Raw genomic sequence first — 16,777 nt, forward strand, 5'->3', positions numbered from 1 at the left:
GCGAGTATCTGATAGGGATTTCAGTGCAATCCCTGCAGCTGGGAGTGTGGCTTTCAAGTGATCCCATCTATAATGTGGAGGCTGAGAAGAAGTTATATAAGGCTTGTAAAAAACTGAAATATGAAACAGGCGCAAGGCAACTGCTGGCAGCTGATGTTCCTACAAGGTTCAAGGAGTGACCTGCACAAGGGACATAATATGCCAGGGGATTCATAGCCTTTATTCTGGCTTGGAGACCAGTGTAAATGCCAGACATATTGGCAGCATTGTCATAACTCTGGCCTCTCATGTCACGCAAATCAAGACCAACATCTTCGATTAATTGTACAACAGTTGAGGCTATGCTCTCTGCACCATGGTCATGTATGTCTATGAACTTCAGAAATCGCTCAACATGTTTACCGTCAGGTTTTACAAAACGAACTATGAATGCAAGTTGGTCAGTATGACTAACATCTGGTGTGGAATCAACACTAACTGAATAATATTTGACTTGTTTCACTTCACTTATGATAACCGAGTGAGTTTATTCAGCCATCAGATTGATCAGGTCAGGTCAGGTATGGGAGCATGTGCCAGAACAGCGCGTCGCTGCGTCCACTTTCCGCCGGTACTCCAGGGGCCTCCGTCTGGCCATCCCCCAGGCAGATGCCAGGCCCATCCCCATCTCCTTGAGATGATGGTCAACCTGCTGCAACCATGAGGCACGTGGTCGGCCCACTGGCCTCCTCCACTCATGAGACTCCCTCGCTGAGAGAATCTGGTGAGCAGGATCAGCGTCAGGAAAACGAGCCACATGTCCATACAGCCGCAGCTGACGCTCACGGACTATGCAGGTAAGACAGGTGATCATCCTCTCTTAGGGATAGGACATTCCAGGCACCCACCCGAAGGGACCGCCTCAGGTTAACCCAAGGAGACCGCCGTCTGGTGGACGACACCTCAGCACCACTCCGAAACACTCTCCCGCAATCTGACCCAGGGATGTTACCCCGTGGTTTCCCTCCTATCAAAGATTGGGGGTCCCGAAGGCTTTGCCCCAATCCCATCATCCGGTGAGCTGCCCTGCGAAGGGAAGCTGCACAGGAGGTACTCCCACGGAGTGGGTTTTCAGATTTTTTTTGCGTTTTTGCGTTTTGCGGAATGAAGCGTTTTACGGTGGCTGGAGTGCAAATCCTGCCACCAACCTCCTAATAAGAAGTAACCCAACTGCAGGAGGACGTCCGCAGACACAGTTGGGCATTAGATATGGATGGCCGTTGGCTCACAAGGAGCTCCTCCGCCCTTTGACAGGTTTTGTTTTTAATCCTGCTGGGTGTCCATATCCAAACACCCTCCTCACCAGAAAACCTGGTGGGGGAGACGGTTTAGTCGCCGACAACCCGACCATGGAACAGGTTAGTACAGGTTTACATGGTACCTGTAGCAGGTCACAGATCGAACCTGACCTGACAAAGTCAGGTCCTGACCTGATTGATCATGTCATCAGAAATCGTTTTTGAGAGATATGAAGTCTTTCCACGACCTACAGCACCGTACTTACCCAGATGCTGTGCAAGAAGAGGGTCAAATTTTGCTAAGAGTTCTAGTACTCCAAGGAAATTACCATTGTTGCTAGAGCCAATTCTTTCATCACTACCTCTGAGAGGAAGACCTCTTGATGCCAAAAATTTTAGTGTTTCAACTATGCGCAACAGAACTTCTCTCCAATATTTTCTCTCTATTTCTACTTGCAAAGCCAAAGTGGAATCAATTAGACTTGCTGCAACTGCCTTTACACCCCAAGCAGTAACTGAGTTTTTAAGCTCTTTACTACTTTCATTTTCAACAACTCTATGCTGGCAGTTTTTCCAGTCACTAAACCCACTTGTAAACAATGAGACTTGCTTGCTGAACAGATTGCCTGGAACACAAAATAACACATCGCCAGTTTTTGGAGAATACACAAGCCATTCCCTTTTAACTTTTTCATCATTTGCCATTTTACGTGTAAACAATGATATGGGCACATACCGAACGCTTTCCTTTTCACCCTTACCCACACTTCTTGTGGATTTTCAGAAGTCACCTTGTTCACAGTTTTGATCAAGAGGATAATTTACTAAATATTCAATCAATTTATCATCAATTATCTGCCAGTCAGCTGGATCACTCGATGCACACAAATCAGCACGAACATCTTGTTCCACAGAATGTTTCTTATCGGTCAACTGAGATGAATCGGATGAAGCTTCAATCGCAGGTGGTAGGTACTTCTACTTCCTTTGCTGATTCACTCACTATCTGTGACTGTGACTCAGCTGACCTTGCTTCGTCGTCGTCATCGCCTGGGAGTTTACCGTCACCGGTACTAGGCTCTGAATCTTCTTTTGGTTTTGGTTTTAAAAAGGTTGTCAGCTTTGGAAGTGATTGGAGTTGTGCAGCTTTGGTTTCATTTAACTTTCTCTTTTGTGAGCCACTCATATATTTCTTCTGGGACGACATAATTAATGGAGCTCATGATAATCCCCAAGATTCCAAGAATAATCTGGAAGCATAAAGTAATAATAAAGTAGAGGGGGAGCACTCTGGAGAGTGCAAAACCTCCGCCGCCAATACTGCTGGGTCACTCAAGTGAACCTTATATCTTATTCATTAAATATGATGTCAACAGTGCTGACAGTGATAGTTCTTTTCTCCAACATTTTTTTTTTGGGGGGGGGGGGTTGGAAATCACTTAAAACATGTAAAAATGCAAAAAAAAAAAATCTAAATTTTGTTGAAAAAAAAGTTGCAAAAATTTTTTTTTTTCTCGAACAATTTTTTTGGGGGGTTTGGAAATCACTTAAAACATGTAGAAATGCAAAAAAAAAATTCTCTTTTTTTGGGGGGGGTGTAACAAAATTTTGGGGGGTTGGAAATCACTGCAAAATGTAGAAATGCAAAAAAAATTCTCTATTTTTTTTTGGTGGGGGGGTAAAAAAAATTGGGGGGGGGGTTGGAAATCACTTAAAACATGCAGAAATGCAAAAAAAAAAAATTTTTTTTTTTTCCTCTAACAATTTTTTTTTGGGGGGGGGATCAAGTCCAAAATTTAATAGCATGATCCTTGGACCATACCTAACCCCCCCCTACCAAGTTTCGTCGAAATCCATCGAGGAGTTTTTCCGTAATACTGTTCACAAACAAACAAACAAACAAACAAACAGAAAGGGGTGAAAACAGTAACCTCCGATCTTCGATGGCGGAGGTTAATTAGTTCAAGTCTAGTATAAGAGATACCAATATCACAAAATAAGAACACAAAAACACACGTAATATAACAATGAATTCCACTAAATACAACACGTAATGTACATAATCTACAGATAGATAGATAGATAGATAGATAGATAGATAGATGGTGGGAAATGGGCATTGAAAAATGTACTGTTATATTTTTCGCTACCTTATTACTTACGAAATCTAAAGATTTCGTAAGTATATTGATGACTTCCGTCCTCTGTTTGTGTGTGTGTGTTACATATCACTTCAATATATGTGTGTGAGAAAGTGGATGGGGGGGGAGGGTTTCTAAACGGTCCTTTCAGAGAGACATAGTGAGAGTGTGAGATTTGTCTGGATTGAAAGACATGTTCCACGTGTTGGACCAGTTTGTGATTTTATCCAGATCAGCAGTGAGCGAAGAAGCTGCTGCTTGCTGGTCTGAGGGATGACCGATGGTACGGCAGAGGGTTGAGTCAACAGCAAAGAGATATAGAGGATTTTCCACAGAGTCTGAGAGATCATTGATGAAAACCAGAAAAAGAACAGGGCCCAGAACGCTACCTTGAGGAACTCCAGCCTGGACAGGAAGAGGGGATGAAAGAACTCCATTTAGGGCCACACGGTGACTGCGAGAGGAGAGGAAGTCTGCGAGCCATGAGTGGAGATGGCCTTGGATACCATAGGAAGAGAGTTTGGTGAGCAGGACAGGGTGCCAGACTGTGTCAAAAGCACGTGATATATCCAGGGATACGACTTGGATTTCCTGTCTGGCATTGAGGACCTCCATCCATTGTTCGGAGAGCAGAATAAGCATATCCAGGGTATAGTGACCTGGTCTGAAACCAAATTGATGATCAGAAATCAAGCCATTGGAGAAGAGGAAGGATTTGATGTCTGAAGCGATGATGGATTCCATAACCTTGCTGATGATTGGGAGAAAGCTGATTGGTCTGTAGTTGCAGGGATCTGTTCTTGCACATTTTTGTGCAGGACAGTGATGTTTGCTGATTTCCAAGCAGATGGCAGATGACCTTGAGCAAATGAGAGGGTGAATAGAACATAGAGAGGATGAGCAAGAGCAGAAGAGCAGGCTTTGAGGACACGTGGGCTGATGCCGTCTGGACCGGTTGCAGAATCTGAGTCGAGGTTTGACAGCAAGCTGTCCACCTTGTCAGGAGAAAAGGACACAGAGTCCAGGGACAGTTGGGTGCGACTGGGTAAGGTGGGTAGAGAAAGTGATGGGTTTTGGACACAAGATTTAGCTGCAAACACCGAGTTTAGGTATTCAGCTTTTTCACATGCGGTATCAGCAGTACTGCCCTTTTCGGTAAGGGAGAGGATGGAGGGGGAACATACACCAGAAACAGATTTGATTAGATGCCACCAGGATTTTGAGGAGGGTGAGAGGTTTGAGAGTTCAGACTTGAGATGAGAAAGATGTTGTTTTCTGGCTCTCCTGAGGGTAGATACACACTTGTTCCGAGCTTTGTGGAAGGAACTGAGATTGCCCTCAGTTGGGTTTGCTTTCCATGAGGCAAAGGCAAGTTGTTTCAGGACGACTACCTCACCACAATCTTCAGTGAACCAAGGGCGGGAGGAAGGGTAGGATAACTGAAGACGAGAGGGGATAAATCAGTGCATGAGGGATAGCAAGTTTCTTTGAAAGAATTCCCAGGAAGAGTTGATGTTGGAGAAAGTAGAGATAGGAGACCACTCTATAAATTTGAGGGCTGCTTGGAGACCCTGCCAGTCGGCTTGAGTGAAATGCCAGACTCGACGGCGGTGAGGTGGTTCTCTGATAATAGCCAGAGAGATGTCCACTTTGGTAAGGATGTGGTCAGAAGAACCGATTTGAGCGGAGGAAGAGCAGCAGATATTGTCAGGGAAATTTGTCAAAATCAGATTCAGAAGAGATGGAGTACCATTGGTTGAGATCCGGGTCGGGAAGTTGACCAATTGAGTCAGTCCCAAAGAGTTGCAGAAAGCTTTTGCTGAGGTGCCATGACAGGTGAGAGAGGTACCCACACCGAGCCAACTGGCATGATGACAATTGAAGTCGCCACATATGAGGAAGAGAGAGTTTGGATGAGAAGATCGAAGTTGGTCCATGTTTTCAGATAGTGAGGTGTAGATGGAGTCATCACTGTTTGGTGGACGGTACAGTGCACATTTAAACATGAGGTGGGAGTGGAGGGAAGCCGTAGCCAGAGGTATTCCTGGGGGTGTGGGGGAATTCAGGGCAGTGCATGGAGAGTGAGGAATAGAGTCTTTGATGAAGAGAGCAACTCCTCCACCAGGATGAGGCTCAGGTCTGTCAAACCGGAAGAGGGAGTAACCAGGGAGAGATACTTGGGAGTCAGACACGTCTTGGGGGAGGAAAGTTTCTGTTCGGCAGATTATGTCTGGTTTGTCAGTGGCAACCTGTATGGAAAGAATAACAGTCAAGAGATACGTGTGCGCTTTCCAGCGCATCACCAGAAGCAATTGGCAAGATAATACAGTCCAAGCCCACAAGATAAAAGATAATAACGCAAGCACTCACGCCAGCAGCCAAGACGACAGACAGCCGCAAGACCTCGTGTCGAATGTCGATGCTGTGGGTGGTTATGTATATGTGTATATATATATATATATATATATTTATATATATATATATATTTATATTTATATATATATATATATATATTTATATATATTTATATATATATATATATATATATATATATATATATATATATATATATATATATATATTTATATTTATATTTATATATATTTATATTTATATATATATTTATTTATATTTATATATATATATATATATATATATATATATATATATATATATTTATATTTATATATATATATATATATATTTATATTTATATATATATTTATATATAAATATATATTTATATATAAATATATATTTATATATAAATATATATTTATATATAAATATATATTTATATATTTATATATAAATATATATTTATATATAAATATATATTTATATATAAATATATATTTATATATAAATATATATTTATATATAAATATATATATATATATATATATTTATATATATATATATATATATATATTTATATATATATATATATATATTTATATATATATATATATATATATATATATATATATATATATATATATATATATATTTATATAGATATAGATATATTTATATATATATATATATATATATATATATATATATATATATATATTTATATATATATATATATATATATATATTTATATATATATATATATATATATATATATATATATATATATATATATTTATATATATATATATATATATATATATATATATATATATATATTTATATATATATATATATATATATATATATATATATATATATATATATATATATATATATATATATATATATATATATATATATTTATATATATATATATATATATATATATATATATATATTTATATATATATATATATATATATATATATATATATATATATATATATATATATATATATATATATTTATATATATATATATATATATATATATATATATATATATATATATATATATATATATATATATATATATATATATATATATATTTATATATATATATTTATATATATATATATATATATATATATATATATATATATATATATATATATATATATATATATATATATATATATATATATATATATATATATATATATATATATATATATATATATATATATTTATATATATATACATATTTTATATATATATATATATATATATATATATTTATATTTATATTTATATATATATTTATTTATATATTTATTTATATATATTTATATTTATATGTATTTTTATATATATATATATATATATATATATATATATATATATATTTATATATATATATATATATATATATATATATATATATATATATATATATATATATATATATACTGAACAAAAATATAAACGCACCAAGCGCAAAAATATAAACGCACCAAGCGATTGTTACTATTTTACCTCGAACTCATTAATACTAAATCTTCACAACAATTTGGTTATAGAATCCATGACAATTGAGCATTAAATTTCAAAGAGTTCCTTGAGAATTCTGGCGACAGTCTTTGCGCTACAATAGCCGACACAACCGAGGTGTCACTGTCAGAGTTCACACAGTCAGTAGCGGGTGTGTCCACCGTTGGCGTCGCGCAGAGCGGTGCATCTCCGGCGCATGGACATCACCAGATTATCGATGGTGGCCTGAGGGATGTTTTCCCATTCCTCCTGGAGAGCCACACGGAGCTGGCGGACGTTCTCTGGGACTGCGTAACGTTGTCGTACGCGTCGATCAAGAATGTCCCAAAGGTGCTCGATGGGCGACATGTCGGGAGAATATGGAGGCCAGTCGAGGACATCAATGTCCTCCTCACCGAGGAAGTCCATGCAGATCCTGGCAACATGGGGGCGAGCATTGTCGTGCTGAAACGTCACATGGTGAAGGCGCTCAAACGGCAGGCACGACGATGGGTCTGAGTATCTCGTCCCTGTACCGCTGCCCGTTCAAGTTGCCTTCAATGAAATGAAGCCGAGTGCGCTCTCCATGGCATATGCCTGCCCACACCATAACACTGGCACCACCATGTGACACCCGACGAAGGACATTGGCGTCAGTGTAGCGCTCCCCAGCCCGACTTCAGACGCGGAGTCTGCCATCAGCCCGATACAGCTGGAACCGCGACACATCGGTGAACAGCACTCTCCTCCATCATGCGAGGGTCCAACGCAAGTGAACATTGGCCCAGTTCAGTCGGGTCTGACGCCGGACTGCAGTGAGGTCGAGTCCCCGGTGTGGTTGGCGGGCTCGGAGGTTGGCCTCCCTCAAGCGGTTACGCACCGTCTGGGCTGAAATGCACCTGTTATGCAGCCCGACAGTCTCATCGGCAGTCCTCGTGGCCAGTCGGAGTCGATCCCGGAGATGTTGCAGCCTCATGTGACGATCCTGACCGGCGGTGGTCACACGTGGTCGCCGGGCATGTGGGCGGTTCACGGTGCTTCCAGTCTCTCTGAGGCGCGTTCTCAGGCGGCTAATGGTGGAGTGGTGGACATTGAAGTGTGCTGCAACGGCCCGTACTGACGTCCCAGCATTCAGCATGCCAATGGCGCGCTCCCTCAAGATTTGTGACATCTGTGGCATGTTGACATTTGGCACCAGTCCACATTTTGGGGAGGCCTTTTATAGGGCAAGCTATAGGGAGTGTTTGTGTCCTGGTCACGCTCACTGACCATCACTCTGTCAAGCCCCATGGTGCTCATGGGAAGGATTACTCAATGTGTGAGTCCACACACTCAGAGTGGTCAATTTCAATGGGAACATCTGTCTTGAGCAAAACAAAGGAACCATTGCTCAAACATATCATCGGTTTGACCATTTTCCCATAATGGCAATCTTGACTTAGATATTTAGGTTGGTGCGTTTATATTTTTGTTCAGTATATATATATATATATATATATATATATATATATATATATATATATATATATATATATATATATATATATATATATATATATATATATATATATATATATATATATGAACCGTGGATCATTTACTTTTAGGGAATAGCCAATCAGCGTCTTCGATATGGAGGCCGAAGCAGGTTACCTGATTGGTTGTAAGTGAGGTATAAATGTAATATCGTCATTATATGACAATATGAATAAGGAAAAGACAAATTTACATAATTAAAATGAAATGCACCGCGTGACCTTCACAACCCTCCATCTTACAAAAGTAATTTTCTTATAAAAAATTAAAAACATGTGTTTGCAATCATGCTGACATTTGAAATTATTCAGATAAAACCTATTTTTGGTGCATGCATCGTTTAATAAATAAAACCGTCAACCGTCAAATGTCGCGAGTCGCAAGATTAGTGCCACGAGTCACGAGGGACGAGTCACGGAGAGCGCGAGCTCGGAGCAGTAGAAAAAGACATGGATATACGAAAATGGCTAAGAAAAGGAAAAAGGTTGTGGTTGTGGTTGTGTTCAGCACCCGCCGTGGTCGGCTGCTTTGTACTTCTGATGTTTAAGTTAAATGTTGTGTTTAGTGCTTTGCATATCCCATATATTGTGCTTTGTGCACATCCTTACCTCTGTGTAATTGACTGCTTTAAATGCGGACCTTGTGGTATCTTCAGGCTGGTCGTATTTGCTGTTGATAGTTTAACGTGATGATCGCAGGTCATAGCCTACTGTATCTTATTTGAAAGTGCACCAATTCCGGTGCCATCCTCCCCCGTTTCGTCATTGTATCTCTGATATATTAATTTTCTAATGCCAATTCTTGACAACACCTTGCATAAGTGAACCTGAATTGGTGCCAATTGTCTAATCATTGAATATCTGCATTGTGTATGTGCCAGTTTGTTGCGGCTCTCCTGCATTCGAATAATTTTAGGCCAAAAACATCGGAACATATTAAATTTAGCTGAGATCAATTTGGTTAGTATGCGACGGCAACCTCAGTATAGATGCGTCAACGCTGCATGAATACAATAGCATACCGGGTTATCAAAAAAAATTAAATATTATAATTGTGCCCCCCCCCGCCCCCCATCCAGTTCATATGTTCCCCTTAATACCGAGCCCTGGCGATGGGCCTGCCTCTCGAGAACCATCATGTCCTTTCTGCTGGACACTCTGGAAGTTACAGTCTTTGTGTGACCATCTCAGAGGTTGTATGTATTGGTCTCTCATCTCACCAGCCCTTCTGCTTGCGTGCAGCGAGAAGGTGTCTTGTATGGATCTCGTTCCTTGGCTTCATGTTGAGCTCCCGGAGCACATCGATGGCAGCGTCGTATGTTCATAGACCGAAGGTGAGACCTGATTTACAACGGTGTTCACCCTGTCCGGATGAAGATCCTCGATGACTGTTAGAAAGTTTGAGAAGGTGCAGAACCAATGATGTCATCACATCTCCACTGGGCTTGTGTTCGGGTCCACATCGAACTTCTCCAGTTTATCGTGTTCAACTCACTCGATTGAAGTAGAAACAACAGATATAAACAAGACACATTAATAATCGTCTTCTTCAGTTTCACGACAAATTTAAACCTGTGACACCGCAGTGATAATTCAGAACAAAACTACATTATTCCTGTTCATCAACAAATAAAATTACTTGTAAAACGTCCTTCCACAACTCTCCTGGAACCAATTTGATCAGTTTATTGCCGCAAAAAATGGTGTTTGTTTCAACATTTGTTTGACTTCTTTAATCCGTGACGTGTTCAAAACGAGTTCCATCCACGACAAGAGTCAGTCAAGTCGTGCTGACCAAGATGGTGCCGGTCACGTGACCTCGAGCTTACAGCGGCTACACTTTTTCCGAGCTATGAGCATTCTACATATTTTCAGTTCAAGAAATACAGGTGATGTCACGTCCGGTAATCACCCGGAGGGTAAACCGGAACGGAATCCCACAGGAAAAATCCACAACGTTAAATCAGGTATATTAAACCAACTTGATGTACGTGAAAGGGAGAGTGTGCACCCACAACCTTCATGTCAATCGATGATTGAACAGAAACCGAACGAAAGGTAATTACAAAGAGGGATCACCCGTGCACCATGAACATTGAATGGAGTGGTAACATGGCCGATCTGTGGCTTCAATTGTTCAAATGATACCAACTTGGAGATGAGCGGCCAACAATGATGGGGGAGATCAACGATGAAAAGGACACAAGTGAATACGAGGAAGAAGAAAAATGAAGGACGGCCGTTTGGCGGACGAGGAAGGGTCGAGTGTGCTTCCAAGTTCTTCCGGTATTCAGTATCACCTCTGGTTCTGAGTATTGTACTTGTATTTTGGTATTGATCGGTAAGGTCCTTATTTTCACTCTTAGGGATCCCCAGGGGATGAGAGTATATGGAGGGGGTACCGGGTGACGAAGATTAGGCGCCCTCGTCAAGAAGTGTTAGAACTTCTCGAGTGTCAGCCATGAAGAGGGGCAGGCCCGGTGAGGGAAGTAGTGAAGAGTCGGAGGTGCGGGAAGGGGTGTAGGATAAAGAGGAGCCGGGGGATAAATTCCCAATTATAATTTTGGCTGTGGAAGGGTCCAAGTCATTAATTTTCAATAACCCTATAAAATTGGCTAACGTAATTGGAAAATAATTTGGTGACGTACATTGTGCAAGGAAACTTCGATCGGGTGACCTTCTGATCCAGTAAAAATCGGTGGCCCAGTGGGAAAAGATTCTGAGAGTCTCTCTTTTTGGGGATATTCGAATATCTGCTCACATCCCCAGGTCTTTAAGGGAATACCGGGGAGTAATTTACGGGATTGACCTGGACATTGATATGGAGGTTATCAAGAGGCATTTAGCTGACATGGGAGTAGGTGATGCTCGTTGTCTTACGTCGGTGAGGGATGGTGTGAAAGTCGATACCACATGTGTGGTGTTGTCCTTCTCCATCCCGGTCCTTCCCCCTAAAGTGTTCCTGGGCTACCAAGGCTTTCCTGTTCAGGAGTATATCCCTCCCCCTTTAAGATGTTACAAATGCCAAAGATTCGCTCATACTGCAACATCCTGTCGGGGTAAACGGCGTTGCAGCAAGTGTAATGGGGATCTTGAGTATGAGAGTTGTACGTGCGTTACGATGTGCTGTGCCAATTGCGGTGGGGAGCACAGTGCAGCCGACAGAGGCTGTCTGGAATTTCAAAGAGCGGCCCAGATTCAGGAAGTGAAAACCACTGGGAAGTCATCGTATGCGGAGGCGGTGCTCAAGGTCCCCAAAGTTGTGTTGCCAGTCAAAGAAACGAATAGGATTACTAAAACTCCAGCTCCGGTTAAGATACAAACAGTTTCGGTTGGTTGCCAGACGGAGACAATAGATCAGGATTTCCAAACTGAGGATTCAAGTGCCATGGTGGTTTTGAACATTTCTAAATTGGGGTTCATTGGATTTATTACTGAGGTCGTAAATTGCACAGCTGTTGTAAATAGGAGATTGGAGAAGATTAGCATTATTGCTTCAGCAGCCTGCAAACATCTGGGTTGGGATTGTATTTCCACCAAGGATATTAATAAGATATTTAACAAGACGGGTAATAAAAAAGAGAGAGAAACCAGTCCTGATGCCAAACAGTCTCAGGACCCAATGTAATTAATGTTAATAATCCAATGGAATACTAAAAGTCTAGTGGCGCACGGGTCCGAATTTGAAAAATACATCTCTGAGTTGTTAACTAAACCGGATATTATTTGTTTTCAAGAAACATGGCTCAAGGAGCATAATCGATTTCATATGCCAGGGTATACCCTTATTGGTAGGGATAGAGCTCGAGGTAAAGGGGGTGGGTGTGGCATTATGGTGAAATTTGGTCTTCCCTTCACGGAAACGGAAGACATTACAGAGCTGGAGTGTATTCTTATCAAGGTCCATGGCTCAAGGGGGAGGATTACAATTATAAACTTCTATAATCCTTGCCAACCATTGATGCACAAGAGTCTTCAGGAGGTTTTTAGAAGGTGTGAGGGGGTGGTACTTGTCTGTGGCGATTTCAACAGCCATAATATTCTCTGGGGCTCCAAAGACACTGATAGGAACGGCTATATTATTGAGGATTTGATCGATGAATTCGATATGGTGATATTAAATGACGGACAGGGAACATGTATAAACCCATCCACAGGGAAGATGTCCCCTCTGGATCTCACTCTTATTTCTTCAATAGAAGCTGCGAGATGCGATTGGGAAGTCCATGATGACAACCGAGGGAGTGATCACTTTCCTGTGATCACAAATCTCCAATGTGAAAGTGGTTCTGTGGACTCACTCGGACCGGCTTCTTGAAACTTTTCTAAGGCGAATTGGGGTCAGTTTTCAGATCGATGTATCAGGGAAGTGAAGGAAGAGATTAGTGTTCACAACATAGATAGCATCAATAAGAATATTGTTCAAATTATGTATAACATTGCTTGGGAAACAATCCCAACCTCAATTCCTTCAGGGAGTAGGAAAATTAAGGTCCCCTGGTGGAATGAGGATTGCAAATTGGCAATCCAGGGATAGGAAGATGGGTGGCTCTAAAGAGACTTAGGAAAACCCTCAGGTTGGAGGACGTTATAGAATATAAGAGGAAAAGGGCGATAGCCTAAAGAACTATAAAACGGGCTAAGTCTGCCTCTTGGAAATCATTTTGTTCATCAGTTAATCCGGATACCCCTCTCAAAACTATATGGGGAAGAGTCAAAAGTATACAGGGAGTTCAGTCGGGAGGGAGATCTTTTCCAGTTATTATTTCCCAGAACATAGCCCTGTGTTCTAATGCAGACAAGGCAGAAGCCATGGGCCAATTCTTTTCTAGTAGTGAGAATATCATAAAGGATGACGTTTTAGAGGCTCGTTTTCCCCAAGTTGTAAGTCAAACCAGGGTGATCACCAATACAGTTCTGCCTTCAAATCCTTCACTCAATCTTGACTTCACGTTTTTGGGAACTGAAGCAGGTGATTCGTTCGGCTAAGAATAGCGCCCCAGGCCCGGATCGGTTATCGTTCCTTATGTTCATGCACTTGGATGATCGGGTGTTGAGAGTGTTCCTGAGTTTCTTCAATAGGATTTGGGCTTTAGGGAAACTTCCCTGTGATTGGAAACACACTATTGTAATTCCTATCCTGAAAGAGGGGAAAGATGGCACTGTCCCATCTTCATATCGCCCGATCTCCCTCATCTCAGTTGTTTGCAAATTAATGGAGAAAATGGTGAATAACCGATTGGTCTTCTTCTTGGAAAAGAACAACCTATTGTATAAAGGCTAGAGCGGTTTTCTAAAGGGACGGTCCGTTATGGATCACATTTCCGCACTGGCAAATGATGTAAGGAAATCCCTAGGTAATCAGGAGTCTCTTCTGGGAGTGTTCCTCGATATCCAAAAGGCATACGATTCAGTCTGGAAAAATGGCCTCCTTTATAAACTGAGTAATCTCGGGGTCAATGGCAGAATGCACGATTGGATTGGTGACTTTTTTTTTTATCGAATAGAACATTTCAGGTGAGGGTTGGCCTGAGCCTCTCCTCTTCGTTTCATTCTGAAAAGGGCATTCCCCAGGGAAGCCGCTTAAGCCCAACACTGTTTAGTATTATGATAAATGATGTTGCCTCCATCTGCAAGCTCCATAGCAAGTTATTCCTGTTTGCTGACGACATTGCTATGTGGATTCGGTGTAAAAATCTTGCTGCGTCGAGTAAAAAACTCCAGGGCGATATCCGGCTCGTGGAGAAATGGGCCGAAGACTGGGGTTTTAAACTAGCAGCTGATAAGTCCAAGTTTATCATATTTTCCCGTAAGAAGAAAACGGATGATATCGCAATGGTAATTAATGGCACTTGCATCCATCCATCTCGAGTGGTGTCTTTCTTAGGAGTCACCTTCGATAAGGGACTCACCAGGACCCCGCAGGTGAAGGAGCTGATAGGTAAATGTGCCAAAGGCATAAATTTATTACGTTGTCTCTCTGGAACAGAGTGGGGAGCACATCGTGACAATCTTCTCATGATATACAAAGCTAAAATTTGTTCCCACCTGGATTACGGATACCTGGTTTTCGGTGATATGGCCAAGAGCAACCGAAAAAAACTTAAGACTGTCCAGTCAAAAGCCCTTCGTGTATGTTTGGGTGCTTTTACTAACACTCCAGTGTCTGCCCTTCTGGTGGAAAAAGGTGAGATGCGCTTGTCCCTTCGCTGGGAGTTGCTGAGGAAATATTGGGCTAGATCCACTTCTTCTGGGGACAGCCATCCTGGCAAATCCTTATTTGAAAATTGTTGGGAATTCCTGAAATTAGACAACAACTCCGCTTCCTTGCCTCTTGGCCTGGCCTGTATCAAGTTAGCCAAGGAAATGAAGCTGGACTCCCTTCCAGTCAGCCCCCAACATAAAGTCCCCATTTGGCCCCCCTGGACACTCGAACCCCTTCGTCTCCGCATGGATCTCTGGCGAAAATTGGATTCAGTTAATCCTGTGGTAAAGCGCAACCTGGCTATCGAGTTTATAAATACAAGTTGGAATCAATCTTTGCATATATATGCGGATGGGTCCAAAGAACCCTCTCTTGGAAAGACAGCGGCGGCCATATGTATCTCGGATGTCCGTGTGGTCAGGGCTTTTCGGTTAACCGATCATCTTTCAGTTTTCTCGACGGAACTATTTGCAATCGTCCAAGCTATGGAATGGATAATCGAGTTCAATCCTCTTAATGCAGTTATCCTCTCGGACTCACTTTCGGCACTAAAGGCACTGGAATCCTTACAGGGTGGCTGCAGGTATGACTTGGTCCTAGAAGCTTGGCATTTGTATAACATCATGAACTGGAGGGGTCTGGTGGTGGATTTGTGCTGTATCCCCGCACATGTGGGCATGGGGGGAATGAGGCCAGTGACGTTGCGGCAAAACAGGCCCTCAGAATGGACAATGTCACCCTAATCTCCTTGGGACCTTCAGAAATCATTAGTCTGGTCAAGGACCGTATTGTGGGAAAATGGCAATGTCAGTGGGACTCCTGCACAAAGGGAAGATTTTTTCACAAGGTGCAGTCGGAGGTGGTTCCGCTGGTTAGGCCTCAGTCACATTTGCTCTCCGGCGAGGATAAGGCGGCCGTACGCCCTCTGAATTGAGAGAAACGTGTGCCGGCCGCAGAGAAACTGAGGTAGCCTCAGGGTGGCCCTACGCCGTTTGGCTATATTTTACAGGCCGTAGGGTCGCCGTGGAATGAAATCGCGGAGTTATAACTTTTTTTCATTTCTACGCTCGCCGTAGCAATTAGACAAGCCAAGCTATGACGTAGATGTGTTCCACGTCGACCGTACATAGGGCGTACGGTGGGCTTGCGTTTTCCGTGCGGCTGCCGTTAGCTCTTCTCAATGAAAAATGAATTTTCCCAATCCCCCAGAAATTACGGCGGCCGCACTATTTCCACGGTCACCATACGGTGGCCTTGCGGTCTGTGTGACAACCTGTGGGCAACGCAAGGTCGACGCACGGTTCCCCTACGCCCGCCGTGCACCTACGTGCGGCCTCCATGGCAGTCTGCGTCGACTGTGCGTCCACCGTGCACTACCGCTAGAGATCGGAGTATAGTTGTTTGCCTAGACACAGTGGTGCCCCCAGAATCCCAATTTAATTCGTACCAGGAGGCTGTTCGGATTGCAAAAAGTTCGGATTCAAAAAATATTTTCCCAATAAGAAATAATGGAGTGAATTAATCCGTTCGTGGACCCAAAGAAAACCCACTTTAAAGACACTTTAAACTGAAATTATCCATGTTGAAGATAAAATAGGATGAGTAAATGACCTTCAGTGGCGGTGTATTGTATGTAAACTGGTACAATCGCCACATCCAAAGGTCCACATGGGCTCGAGCTCCGGCCTGGGTTTCGATCGCTCGCGCACTCTGCGAGAACACTGCCCCCA

At 41.9% G+C, this 16,777-nt stretch overlaps 1 protein-coding gene across 2 annotated transcripts in view; it reads left to right on the plus strand.

Moving 5' to 3' along the window:
• The window catches only part of LOC147021048 (uncharacterized), a 160,643-nt gene that overhangs the window by 90,834 nt on the left and 53,032 nt on the right, over window positions 1–16,777 (plus strand). The gene's annotated exons all lie outside the window — the stretch shown is intronic.

The sequence above is a fragment of the Eptatretus burgeri genome, chromosome 8 (assembly GCF_056783735.1).
Source record: "Eptatretus burgeri isolate ZD-2024b chromosome 8, Ebu_testis_v1, whole genome shotgun sequence".
Classification (NCBI taxonomy): domain Eukaryota; kingdom Metazoa; phylum Chordata; class Myxini; order Myxiniformes; family Myxinidae; genus Eptatretus; species Eptatretus burgeri.